The sequence below is a fragment of the Pinus tabuliformis genome, chromosome 8 (genome assembly GCF_031772625.1).
Source record: "Pinus tabuliformis cultivar Carrire ecotype Pingquan chromosome 8, CPIR1, whole genome shotgun sequence".
In the NCBI taxonomy this organism is placed as follows: domain Eukaryota; kingdom Viridiplantae; phylum Streptophyta; class Pinopsida; order Pinales; family Pinaceae; genus Pinus; species Pinus tabuliformis.
Genome location: NC_142294.1, coordinates 1,445,172,025 through 1,445,185,825, shown reverse-complemented (window position 1 = coordinate 1,445,185,825; position 13,801 = coordinate 1,445,172,025). Strand labels below are relative to the sequence as shown.

Genomic DNA, 13,801 nt, shown 5'->3' with positions numbered 1-13,801 from the left:
GGGTCAATGCAATGGCTTGGGTTAATGGGGAAATGTGGTGATGTCCCCGGAAGGCGACGAAAGAGGCAAGACATATATGACAAAATCGGTATTAATAGGAGAATAAAAAGCTCAGAATCATCAAGAAGCATGATAGTATAAGGGCGGGTCAATCTCCTTATTAAAGGTTTCATGCATATACCCAATACACCACCCCTATAGACTCTAATGGAAAGAAGGATTATCTAGTCACGCTACGCTGGCTCAGGTCTTTGTTGCCGACACCTCCTCCTCTACTTGCCAATGACCCCCACCAAATCAAATATTTCTGTGCCAGCGATGAATGATCGATCTTTTCCACCTTATATGTTTTGAAAGGTCGAGATGGCAGCCAACCGCGCACCATGATGCACCATCAATCAGGACTGGTCCAGAGTTTAGTCTGGTTCAGGGATAGTACCACGCACGGATCATAGCTTCCTCTTCGACCACAACTTCTTCAGGTGCCAATACCGATTAATAAGGAGATAGCCCAGAAGGATTAGGAAGGCTCCGGATTATGAGTGCATAGATTCTCCTTTCACTTCAAGCAGGAGCGGGCTCGGATAGACCTAGATACAACGCATGGGGTAATAGCAACTGGGTGTACACTCAAGCTTACCCACTTGTATTACCCTAAGCATTAATGAATCGGTGTTTGGTGCCAAGCGGTCAAACTCACTCCCCCTTTTCTATGTGATAGCAGGCCAATTCCGAATAGCAATTCTAGGACTCGACTAAGCTATACTCAACTGATCGAGAAAAACCTCTACCGTTGCTTCTACCGATTCTTAAAGCTAATCAATCTCATTTTCATCTGATCTCGCACCAATCCATTTCTAGTTCATCAATCTCAATAGCTAATATCTCTCACTCAGTAGCAGGAGGCCCTATCAGCTATAGGTACTGGGCCATTTATGCTAGCTACAATTCCTGGATGATCCACCCCAAAATCACTAGTTTCTACGGGTCAAGTCTATTGTATACGCATCTTCTCTCGTTTCTATGCTTTGAGCGGGTACAGAGATGACCTAACCTCATTATATAGGGAGGTCATGGAGGGGAAAACATTGAACCGAGCCTGGCATTTCACCATCGATGGGCTTGACACTCGGCATTTCACTGCGGTATTTTTTCACCTCATAAATTCATATTGCGAGAAGCCTCTTCAAAACCTGTAAGACGTCGATTCAGCCCCCTTAAGTTGAGGGAGAGCACTCTAAGAATCGAGATGCAATAATAGTGGAAATCGACCTGTTCAAATTGGTTTGTTGGGCTACTTAACAACGAGCTACTATAAAGAGAACTGGGAAGAAACTTCGCATGCACGTTTCATTAAGACCAAGCACAACCCCTCAATTCTTATTATTATTAAGTTATTATTAAGTGATGATCTCGTTTCTCCGCCCTGACACATCTGGGAGAAGCACCGGGTATGTCATAGAAGCATATAGGTATCACATCACAGGCTACAGTTCGAACCCGCAGTAGTCGGGGCCCCGCGAGTCAACTGATTGCTCCCGCTCATAAGTCAGTTAGTCGAGTGCAGCGATTCAAGGTTCTTAAGAAGTTCAAACTTGTGCTCCCCTATCCGGACCTAGGGCAGGGAGTCGAGGGATACTTTTTAGTGAATGGGAAAAAGGGGTCTTGAAGACTCTCTTTGTGCGGTGGGCAACAGTGAACTACGGATCCGGTGGTAAGGCAGTTTTGGGGAAAGGCTGCCTCGGCCTATCGTAAACCAACTCCCTTTCGGAGCTTGCTTTGTAGTATGCAAGAAATTTCGAACTCCCTGCCTCGAAACGCAGTATTATCGCAAAGGTTTTGAAAAGAAGCGTTGGGATCGGGTTGCTCCGACAAGTACCTCTTCCACCTATATAGAAAAGGGGAGGTGAATGCCCCGGGCCCTAAAGTGTGCTTTTTTGTAGGCGCCGTAAGGCCGCTCAACCATAAGGGAGAGGAAGGATAGTAGAAAGAATTGAGTTCTCTATCTCTCTCTCGCGACGACTAGGAACAAAAAGCTCATTCGTGGAGTTGGATCGAGTATCTCTATTAAATACAACTTTGAAGCGATTCCGTTGCCTGAATTGGAAATAGTGCCAAAAGATCTACCAAGCTTACGTATCTTCCCCGGTAGGTATAGGGATGCGATTACAGCTTGAAATATAGAAAGCGCTTTCGACCACTCAGCCATTGTTCCCCTCTTCGCTTCACCACCTTCCATGGATCGAACATGTGACCGAGCCGAGGAAGGACACGGGATAGAGATAGACTGCCCGCGATGTTTCCTACGATCCTAGATCGGCCCACATCCCGTGGCAATGGAAAGCACCCTGCCAGATTCCATTTATATATTTAAGGTGGGCGCACAAATGCTCTCTCTCTCCAACCAAAAAATGACGCAATTTCCAACCCTCCCAACCTCGCAACATTCAATAGCTTTCAAACTGACTTCGATCGAGTGCCCACCTTTCTAACATATAGAGGGTAAGGCCTGGTTGAGCAACTTTCGATGTGTTAGCTTTCTTAATTCTAAGCAACCCTTTTGAAATTCATTAGGTTGAGTGCTTTCAAATACGATATGGCCCTATCTATCTCTCGATCTCGTTACGGGCACACCTTCCTTCGTGTAGGGGTATAGTGCATTCTCAAGGTTGTTTGCCCGTTTTGCCTGATAAACGGAGAAGAGCATGTCACATACTTAATCATTTCTCGAATTCTTATATAGAAAAGGGCCCCCTACTAAATCAAGTCTATCCATCGAGCTATAATAACGAGTTTTATGAGTCTCTTACGTATTAAGAAGTTCCCTCATCCAGGGACACAAGGTTTAGATCTGCCTCTAAATATACCTGAAAGAGGGTAAGATACCTCCCTTCTGATATGTACCGAGGCGGAGACCATTTCATTCGGGAGCGAAATTCCCTACTATTATTATTTAAGCAACATTCAAATTCATAAGCAGTTACTTATTTATAAATCTAAAAACCATCAATTGATTGGGGAGCATAAGCAGCGATGGGACTTACTAGAACCTATTCTTTTGAGGAACTCAAAGAAGCGCTGTCAGGCACTGCAATTCCCCCCCACTTTTGATAAGTGAGAGAGAGTCGGGATGCCGGCTCAGAATGAGCTATACGCAACACGCATGCAGGTCAAACGGATGCTTGTCGCTTCCCGGGCTTACTAATGGATAACCAGTCGCAACCACTCCACAATGTTGAATAGTAAGGGCCCAAGTTATTATATAGAAAGCGTCGCTCTTTCGTTATTTGATCAATTATTCGATAGCGAAATGACATATATAATTGAAGTCTCGATAAAATATCCACTTATACCTCTGCTTTCTCCGTTGCTGGCTATAATGCTGCTAGCTTAGACGCTGGAACAAGCTCTCGAACTGCAAGCTCCACTACTACTTTTGTGGTTGGGTCTCAATCTGGAACAGGGTAACAAGCCGCTGCTACTAAAGCTACCTCCACCTCCGCTACTGTTGGAGCCATTGCTGATGGTGCCTATGAGACTTTTGCAACTTTTGGTGGTGCAACTTCGAGCCATGGTTATGCAATTGAAGCAACTTGACCTGGAGAATGAACTCGAGTTGCCTCCTCTTTATTCTCCTCATAGTTAACCAAATTTGGCAATTTTGCCCTTTTTGGCAAGATGAAATCATCACGATGTATCCTTCCTAGACCTCAATGTTTCTAGATTCCCTTCCATTCATGCTTCGAGCCTATGGCAAGATTTGTGCAAATATATGAACATCATGTGTCAAATCCACCCAGGATATGGACCCAAAACTTTGAAAAACATGTTTCACTCGCCTTCGATATCCATCCCCATACTTGGCCAAAATTGAAATGGAAATCCTTCACCCATATGAATGAGTGAGTGACTTCGTCGATGGTGGCCTTGACAATCGAGTGTGCTATCCTCTCCCGTTGGTCGAGCAACTCAAGTTCCTCTTCCTAACAGTCGAGGCCCTGCCGGTCCTTGATGCTTATTGGGTGGTGGGCATCGGAATGAGTGAGTGACTCAGTGGATGGTGGCCTGGACAGTCGAGTGTGCTAACGCACCCTGTTTATTAAGAATGTTGCTTGCGACGATGTGTCACATGATCAAACTGCTTCATATGCACTTACCCGTGGGATGCTTACATCATTTTACCAAGTGGTAGGTTCTGATTGGTCGATAAGATGTCCACATGTCTCTGCTGACGTAAGTACCTTTAAGATGGTGTGCCACCAGTTAACCTGATATGATGCCATGTGTCATCTCCATATTCGTTTGGGCACATCCTGCAAGTCTTTCTTAGCCTTCGTCCCAACTCTATCAAATATGCCCGGTCATGGATGGACCCTAAATGTGGTATAATTCATCTTTTAGTAGTGTTGGTCCCATTTCGAAGACCTTGCAAATACCTTAACAAATATGTATAAAACCAGAAGTTGAACCTGACAATGAAGCAAATTTAGTTCAATTCCCAATTCCCCGCCGGGGACATTAATGCCATGCTTCGGGTTGACTTATTGATTCAGGGTTTAAATGGCTTCTATAGGCTATTGAGGGGCTTAATGGCTTATCTCTCTTCCCCGTGCTTTTCTCTCTAACGCTCGAGGAGATATCTTTCCTGTACTTCTATCTCTTTCCCGTGCTTAGAGATCTTTTCCGTACTTTAGAATGAAATTTGTCAAACCTTAGTAGTGGATACACCCAGAAATATTTTGATATAGGGAGGGTCTGGCCTTGTATCCTTACCTTACCGAGCTTGTCTATCTATAACTGTACGAATTGTAATACTTCTTATTTAGGTCATATTCTTGACTGATGAGTAGACTTATTACGTATAGAATAATCCGTCTATATATCTTGATTAGTCTAAATAATCTTTCATGAACTAGAAACCTGTACTACTAGATCAATGGCTTGATACGTTGGGTTGGGTCCGCACTACTGGGTAAGCACTTGTACCCTTGCGGGACCTCTAATAGCAAGCCAAGCCATCGAACCATCCAATAGCTATTCTCGCAAGCTACCTTTCTTGCCCGCAATAATAGGGTCTTTCTTTCCTGCCCATATCAACGAACTCCCATCAAATCGCACCCAGGATGTGTTGTTCACCCTGTATTTTTCGTTTCCATAAGGTAAGTATTCAAGTGACTTCCTGCTCGATGAGGTAAGGCTTTCTAACGACTCCCTTCTTTTTCTTAGGTCGGTCAAGACTGAGCGGAGCAGGGGTGAGTGAAACTAAGTAATGACTCCGAGCGGTAGCGAGTCCTTTCCTCTGGTATTAGGGAAGCTTGGTTGTTTCAGTCCCTAGTTTGGAGCTTCCCGAACTAGTAGCTACACTTGCCAATAGGGTTTGATATTCCTTATTGTACGACGTATCCACACGTGCCTACAGGTTCAAATAGTGATTTTCTTGTACTTGACTGAATGTCCTCTTCGGTAAAAGGTGGTACATGCTCGTAAGTAATGAATGAGAAACTGATTGAAGATGTATATCACTTTTTCGAGTATGATCAGAAGGTGATCGGGATGAATTGGGAACAAGGCTTCTTGATAAAAGGATCTAATAAGTCAAGTTTGAGTTCTTCCCTTCCCTCTTTGACTGAGTAGCAGCCACCCTGCCTGGAGTCGACTGGAGATGCGGGCGGGGCCTCTATCTAAGGTAATAGATGGATGCTTTGTGTTGTCCATCTTCGTCGGGTAAAGGAAGGGAAGAGGTGTTTGAAGAGTGCTTGCTAGGCAGGCTGGAGGGCACTCTTCTACGAACCGGATCGAAGTAACTTGCTCATATACAATACATAAAATATGAATTAGCTTTATTCACGGACTTCCTTATCACAGTCAAGGCGGAACTTAGATCTCTATTCCCATTCCAGCTAGCTATAAATCATTTTCAGCCCCTTATGAATTTTTCATTAATAAATGAATGAAAAGGCTATGAATTGATTATTCCTATCCATCCTCCGCCTTCAGCTTCAATTGCCCTTTTTCTGTCACCTGCAAATAGATCGATTTCTCCCCACTCGAATAGAAATAGTTATTCCTCCCGACCTGCTGCATCTCGTTCATAAAAGTGCTACCGGAACTCGTCCTGTCGCTTCGTCCATATCTCTCTTGGTCGTCCAATTGCTTCGATCCGCTCTCCCGCTTTATTCATATTTACCCCTGCTGTGAAACTCCTAGGGATTGTACTAATGGAATTGGAGTAACCCAGTTCCATTCATTGGTTTCCAGTTTCCTCCCATCCATTGACTTACTTTCACCGCTTCTTTACCTAGTTCCGGAGGAGGCTTACGCAAAGGCAAAGGCTGCTACTCACTAGTGACCAATTCTATAGCTTTATCCGAAGCTCGATACCACCCATCCCTATGTCATTTTCTACTGTTAGCCGGCATTGGGTAGTCCACCTTGTCGACCATAGATCCCAGTTACCTCCATCTATATGCCCCGCCTTTTCTAACTATTGAAATTCCCAGCTACCTGAAGCTTTTCTTCTCCAATTCGATCGGCTTTTGCAACTCCAACTCGATCGTTATTGCTGCATTTCCTTTCCAAGCTTTACCTCATACGTATAACTATCCCCTATATGACAGGATATGCTGGTGGGCCGGGACCTAAGCGTGCTGCCCCCCCCCCATACCAGCCGATCCACCACTTCAAATCTTAGTCTCGGTACATTAATGACGGGGACGAGGGGCCAGATCCATACGGTCGTCGGATGCTGGGAACGAACCGGGTGAGCCTGCTCTGTGATAGGGACTGTGTTACGGATCGGGCGCGCAACACTGCGAAGCTCTGGCTTTAGAACAAGTATCGAACCGCCCTCTTTTACCCCCTGCCTTTGTTGCTGCTACTCGATCTGCTACCCCTGCTGCTAGACTGGGGTATACTCTGAATGATAGCTATAGATCCGGAAGGGATGCTTCTAGGTAAACTGAGTAATCAACCGGCGGTGCTGGATCTTTCCTAAATGCATCTAGCTCAGCATCTGATGGATCCGTTGGAACTTTATCTGTATCTGGTGGATCTCTAATGAATGGGTATGGATTTGTATATGGAACCGTAACTGGAGCACGTGTGAAACAAAGCATAGAAGCTCGGATAAGGTGGACCGGGGCACAATGTATGTAAATGTATGTCTAAAGCTCTCTGATCATCGTGCAGGATTCCTCGACGATAGATGATGCTTGAGCCTGAGTGATTGTACTAAAGAACCTACCTTAAAGAATAGTAAGGTCTTTTTTTTAGGGGGCAAGGATGCGTAAGCAGGCTTGACCACCAGGAACGATGAGTGGCCCGGCTGGGCGGGTATTTCTCCTTCCCTAGCCTTCTTATCTAAGCTTCATGAGTGGGTGTATGAGTGAAACTACTACTACCTTCTACCTTCTATTCGCTGTTACCTACCCTATCTGTACCTATCCTTCTTAGATCGGTGTTTCGGCTTCTACCTCATCTACCTCATACATTAAGGAAGAAGCTTAGAAGGAAGACTCTATCACTCACATAACAAAGCCATAAAGCCAGCCAGTCATAGCTGTTCCCGAACCTAGCGTTTCGTACCGATCTTCTCGGCTTTACTAGCCCCACCATACTTGACTGGCTTTATGTTTCCGAACCTAGCTGTTCCCGAACCTAGCGTTAGTTTGTGAGTGTGAGCGTGTGAGTGAAGGTCCCGGAGGGGCTTGCGCTTCCTAGTGCAAGGAAGGCAACTTATTGAATATCAAGGTTAGGCCAGGTGTGGGAAAGAGTAGGAACGATAGAAACGATATGTTCAATTATGATTAGATTAGGGAAAGTCAGCACTATTCACCTGTTGCTTATAAGTGGTAGTATTGATGCTTACTCAGCTTAACTGAGACTGTGATTCCATAACAACCTTTGTACAGGTCTATGGTTTCCATATGATTACTCTTAGTATTAGTATCCAATGAACACCATTAATTGCATAGATCAATAGGTAAAGCTTATCTGTTCTACTCTATTACCTTTGTTCCATAATATATGGATATGTGATATTCAATTAGGTAGATTACGTAATGACTAGTCTCTTTTTATTACACTATAAGCTATTTCCATTACTCTGTACTAGTTAATGATAGGCGTATTATGAGTCATTAGTATACCTGTAATAGTAGATGCGTATAACATGTTCAGACATTGAAACCAGCTGTTATCATGGAAGGTGCTTGTAATCAGTATTGAACAAGAGCTTTGTTACAGTTCATAGTAAGTAACAGGTCAATGCTAATGATACTACATGCTTAGAAAGAGTAGTCATAAGCTATACTTCATCATGCTAACACTAGCTCTATGTGATAACCATTGACTCATACTAATACTTTACCCTATGTATGATATGGAAAGCTTGGTTCTACTATCCTTGTTTACTTATTCCTCAGGTATGGCATTTGAATGGGTATTCTGGGTACTTTCTATCTTCTCTCGGGTATCCAATGATGAGGTATATCTATTATCCTCTCGGCCAATGGATGCTTACCACTCTTGTCCAGATGTATACGTGTTGCTATGTTCCGTGGATATATATGGCGGCTATTACTGGTATGAAATCTGGCTATGCTCGGCTATCGACTATGACCACCTTCTGTCTACTATGATCAACTACTATGACCTTCTGGCTATTGGTTGTAGGCTTTATGTGAGGCGGTCCATGCATATGGCTTCCGCTATGTGAGGCTATGACAGGCTATGACAGGTTGTATGGCTATCACTGGTGCTTATGGGCCATGAATGATGGCGTATGATCAGCAAATTGTGAATCATCGTCTGTAATGCATCGTCTATCCAATCGAGGTAGGAATGTGTGTTCCGTAGATGGTAAGTGAGGTAGGGAGATATGGGGGAACTCCTTTTCGGATATGGATTGAACAGATCCTTCTCTCGTCGTCTGGTGGGGCACATGGAATGGGTGGAAGAGTTAGGGGTTCAAGGCAGAAGGAAGAAAATGTGTGCATCTAACTGCTTCATCTCTCTCTCTCCAGCTGGACCAGCCACTCACCAAATGAAGTCACAATGGCTGGCTTTGTGTCCGTCCGGCTGGCTACTTTACGGCTTGGCCACTGGTTAGGTAGTAACTAACTGGCTTGTCTAGCTGGATAGGAGGATCGTGCTAGCTTGCTTGGGATGGATCGCTGGGGTGGTGGTCAACTGAGGAATGGACGGGGTAGCTACGCCACCTTTCATTAGTGAATTTCCTATCTTAATGGAAAGGTCCGGCCCCTCGGAGAGCACCAACTCTCTTCGGAGAACACCTCTCAATCTTTCCAGAACCTGAAGTTCAAACCAACAGGCAGGGGTAGAGCCAGACGGCCCCCGCAAGGGGGGAGGCTAACCCATCGGAATGCGGTATGAGAACGGAACTTGAAGCGTTTGTTTGGGCAGCTCAACCTCAGGGGTCCTTGCCTTGAGCATGAGGCTCCTATCCTTCCAGATGAAGATTGTCTCTATTCGGACCCTTCCTGAGATAGTCTGATGAGCTATAGAGAGTCCAAAGAGCTCTTTCTTCGAGCTACCTAAAGGAGTGAGGCTTCGCCGACTGAGAAGATCAAACTGATCCTACTTCAAATGGTATGAGAAATGATGAGGTTCCCTAATCAAAAAATTCATATTGGAAATAATCTATAATGGATCTCGACAAACTAGCGATAAACGCACTTTTTCTTGAAAAAGGTGATATTGCGCTAATGGCCAGACAACATCAAATTATTCATCAAACGAGGGCTGTATGACTAGTTTGGGTATATCGACGTTGGGTATATCGACGATAGATTCCTCGTTGTGGATTTCAAGTAGCAATCAAGCGTGTTTTGTCTTAGAGGTTGGATTTTTAGGCCTTGAACTCAAACTCCTAGAGCTCTAACCGTTCCTTAGTTCAAGCTCAGAGTTTGATGGATCGATCAACCTAGTGTTTGTGTTCCTTCTTCAGACCAGAGATTAGGATTGTTCCATTGATAAGATAGAGAGCTCCTTTCCTTCACTTCATGCCTAAGAGAGTGAGCTTCAGAGGGATAGCTGGCTTGGAGAATCTCATGCTCAGAGAGAGATGGTCTTTCCTCAGACTAAGAGAGTTAGTCCCATAGACTGATCTTCCTCAGACTAAGCTAAACGGCACTCTGGCATTGAGGCTTTGCCGCTTGAGAAGATGAAAGAGTTATTTAGCATAATAGAACAAGGCTAGCTTCCTTAAGAACAAATGCCAGTTCCTCTCGGTAAGAGCTGCTAGGAGGGCTTGACTTCAACTCTCGTAGTACCTCACAATTCTCATTTCTCTGAAGGTAGCAGGTTTCCTCGGTGAGCTTCTTCCTAGCTGGAGCTCTTCTAGTCAGGTCAAGTAGCATACAAAGAGAAAGGCCAGTGTCTAAGGAGAAAAGCTCATGAAAGCCTCAAGCAGTAGGGTTTTAGCGGTCCCTTCAACTCCGGAGCATGTTCCCCTAAGGCAATAGCTCAAGTTGTATGGACAAATGTTCCATTGAGCCATTTACCTCCGCTCAAATGCCAGATTGAAAGTGTCTAATTTCACGGACTTGAGTGTGTGTGTGCGGTGTAAGTACGGGGGTCCAGGGGGGTGCAGTGTGTGTCCCCCTCGGATTGGCCTTCCTGTTCTTTAGGCAAGCAAGCTCTAAGGCTAGGTTGAATATGAGCATGCTTCTTTCAAGGCCAGCATAAAGACATATATAATGATGAAGCACGTCAAAACGAAGGCATGTTGATCCGTCTAGGCCCTAACGAAGGCTAAAATGCTGAGCCGTATAGGCCATAACGAAGGCTGTGTAAAGCTGAGCCGTATAGGGGTGTTTCATCAAGCTAGGCAAGGTGAGGACCGGCAGGGGTTCGACAGGCTCAGCCTCACCCTGCCAGGGGCCATCCTCTTAAAACCTAACAAAAGAACCTATCTTACCGAGACCTCGCCTACGGACTAGATCGGGGTAGTTTCTTACTGGTGTGATTGGGGAAGCCCGAGAGATGACCTACGGACTAGATCTGGGTAGTTTAGTTCCGACCTTATGGGAATGTAACCAGAATGACTGATAAAAGGAGAATCTCATTTATAAGAGCGTGTAGAGGGAATACCTTTATGAATGCTATGTGGATCGTTGATTTGTATAGCGTGTACGAAGGGGAGATGTGTGTGGGAGTGCTATGGGGATTTGTCAGTTCTAAAGCATATATATATCCATCTATATCCATGGGGAGATGTGTGTAGGGAAGACCCTGTATTGGTGCTATCAGGATGGAACCACTCTATAGCATTTCTCTAGGGGATGTGCGAATGGGAAGATCATAGTCGTTATCCAAGCCCCTGATTGATGCTATGTGTGTGTGCCAGCTCTAGAGCAATTACCTAGGGGAGATGTGGATGGGGGAGATCTGTTTGATAGCCGTAATAAAGACCCTAATAAATGCTATGTAGATGGCCCATTTCTATAGCATTTCTCTAGGCTTACACCTCTGGAGTCGCTAGGAAAGCCAGCTAATAGGGAAGGGAGAGAGAAGATATCACAGGAAGGATAGATAGATCGGGCAAGCGACAATATATATATATATATATATATATATATATATATATATATATATATATATATATATATATATATATATATATATATATATATATATATATATATATATATATATATATATATATATATATATATATATCTATATATATATATATATATATATATATATAGATATATATATATATATATATATCAGCGGTTAGTTGCTCCCCCGACCCTTTCTCTAAGGGGTGCAGCAGCACCAAAAGAACATCCCTTCCTTAGCTCATTTCAAGTGTACTTTATTCCACACCTTTGGGGCGGCCACCCACGAGGTCCGAAAAAGAAAGCCAGTTTTCATAGCATAGGGGTTGGTAACAACTATAGATAGAAAAAAGCATAATGACATATATAATTATACGCTGAATTACCGCTCCTACGACATGAAGTGAAAAGATCATAATGGGTCGAAATAATGGGTCGAAATGTCATAATGACTGCGAGAATTCTATCGAAAACATTCTCGAAGAATATCGTATACAAACGAAATCTATCTTGATCTCTCCATCCTATTCCTACGAAGATGGATATGAAAGGAACGAGCGAGACCATAACTCGATTCATCAATGAATGAAACGACAAAACGAAGTGGATGCTCATACATAATGATATGAGCCATATTCCTTCTTCCACTCGAGAAAGAAGTGAGCAAAATCTCTCTCATTTGTGTGCAGACTTGGTCGAAATAACCCAAATGACTGCTAAAATGAGGTTGCGTAATTACCTCCAATTAGATTGCGTAATGACGTATATAAATAATGATTGGAATCACGGACAAGTTTCAGTCCTCTCCCTTATGTTCGATCCTGCTTGCGCATCCTGATTGATCGATTCATGGGAATATTGGTAAGTGTGAAAGACGCATCCCTGGCCCCCTACTGGGCATATAGCCTGGGCGTGTTCATTACCTACGGGGCCCAGGACATAGTGTCAAAGTAGCACTCATCATCATGGAAATCAATTTCCTACCTGGTTTTCTTCAGCAGGATATTGGATTGAGATCGGTTCTATATCCCAAACCGACACGGGTGAACAAGTAGAGTATACTAGGGCGCTTGAGAGAACCATGTTTCAGGGTCAAAATGACCCCATCACTTCCATAATGACATATGCCCATATATGCATTGATAAGAAAGCGTAATGACATATGCCCATATATGCATTTTCTGGTGTAATGACTGCTATCGAGTCATGATTGGAAGGCCCCCATCGTTTCGCGCAGAGGTTCGCGAGATCGATCTAATTGCTTGCGAAATGACATATATCGAGTCATTCATGCATAATGACATATATAATGAGATTGATTTCGGTCACTAGAGAGAGACGAAATCAAAGCATACTCGACATATATCGAGTCATAACTAGAATCATGTACAAGGAAAAGGTCCTCTCCCTGGGGGGTCGAGCCTGCTTGCGCATCCTGAGTGATTGATCGATTGATGGGTGCGTTAGCACACTCGACTATACGGAGAGGGAATTTTGTACGGTGTGAATCAGGTTCAATACCTACTGTATCGGAAAGAATGCATCAGATGGATGCCTGGGCATTGAGAGGGAAGGACGCTTCCAAAGGCGAAAGGCCGTGGGGAGATACCATCTGTCATCCATGGATCTCTGATCGGGAAACCATATCCAAGCCCCATGGCTAGTCTGTGCTCCTTGGACTTGAAATACTTAGCGAACTGAAACATCTAAGTAGCTATGGGAAGGGGAATCAACCGAGACCCCGTTAGTAGCGGCGAGCGAAAGCGGATTGGGCAAATACTAAGCAGCGGAGGTTTTCGTTTCGATCTTGGTCTCATTTTCCTAGCCTTGCCTTCTCTGCGTGATTCATTTCAGTTCATTGGATGATGGAAGAACCAGGCATGCCGATCTTTGCCCTTTGATTTAGGCTATAAGGTGCCGTAAGGAACTTGAGTTGCTCGACCATAAGGACCTTTAGGTGCTCGACCATAAGGGCCGCCATCGAGAGGTAGGCAGAATTGTGAATGAAAAGGTTGGAAGATCTGGCCAAAGAAGGTGATAGCCCTGTAGAGAGTCCCATGGTTCGATTCTGTAAGTAAAACGCAGCGTGTTTGAATTAGGATCGCTTCGTAGCGAGAAAGGGGGACCACCCTCTAAGCCCAAGTATTCCTCAATGACCGATAGCGTACAAGTACCGTGAGGGAAAGGTGAAAAGAACCCTAGGAAAGGGAGTGCAA

General features: G+C 44.3%; 1 pseudogene; it reads left to right on the top strand.

Moving 5' to 3' along the window:
• The first annotated feature begins 13,251 nt into the window (after positions 1-13,251).
• LOC149241139 (25S ribosomal RNA) overlaps positions 13,252-13,801 on the top strand; it is a 3,046-nt pseudogene continuing 2,496 nt past the window's right edge.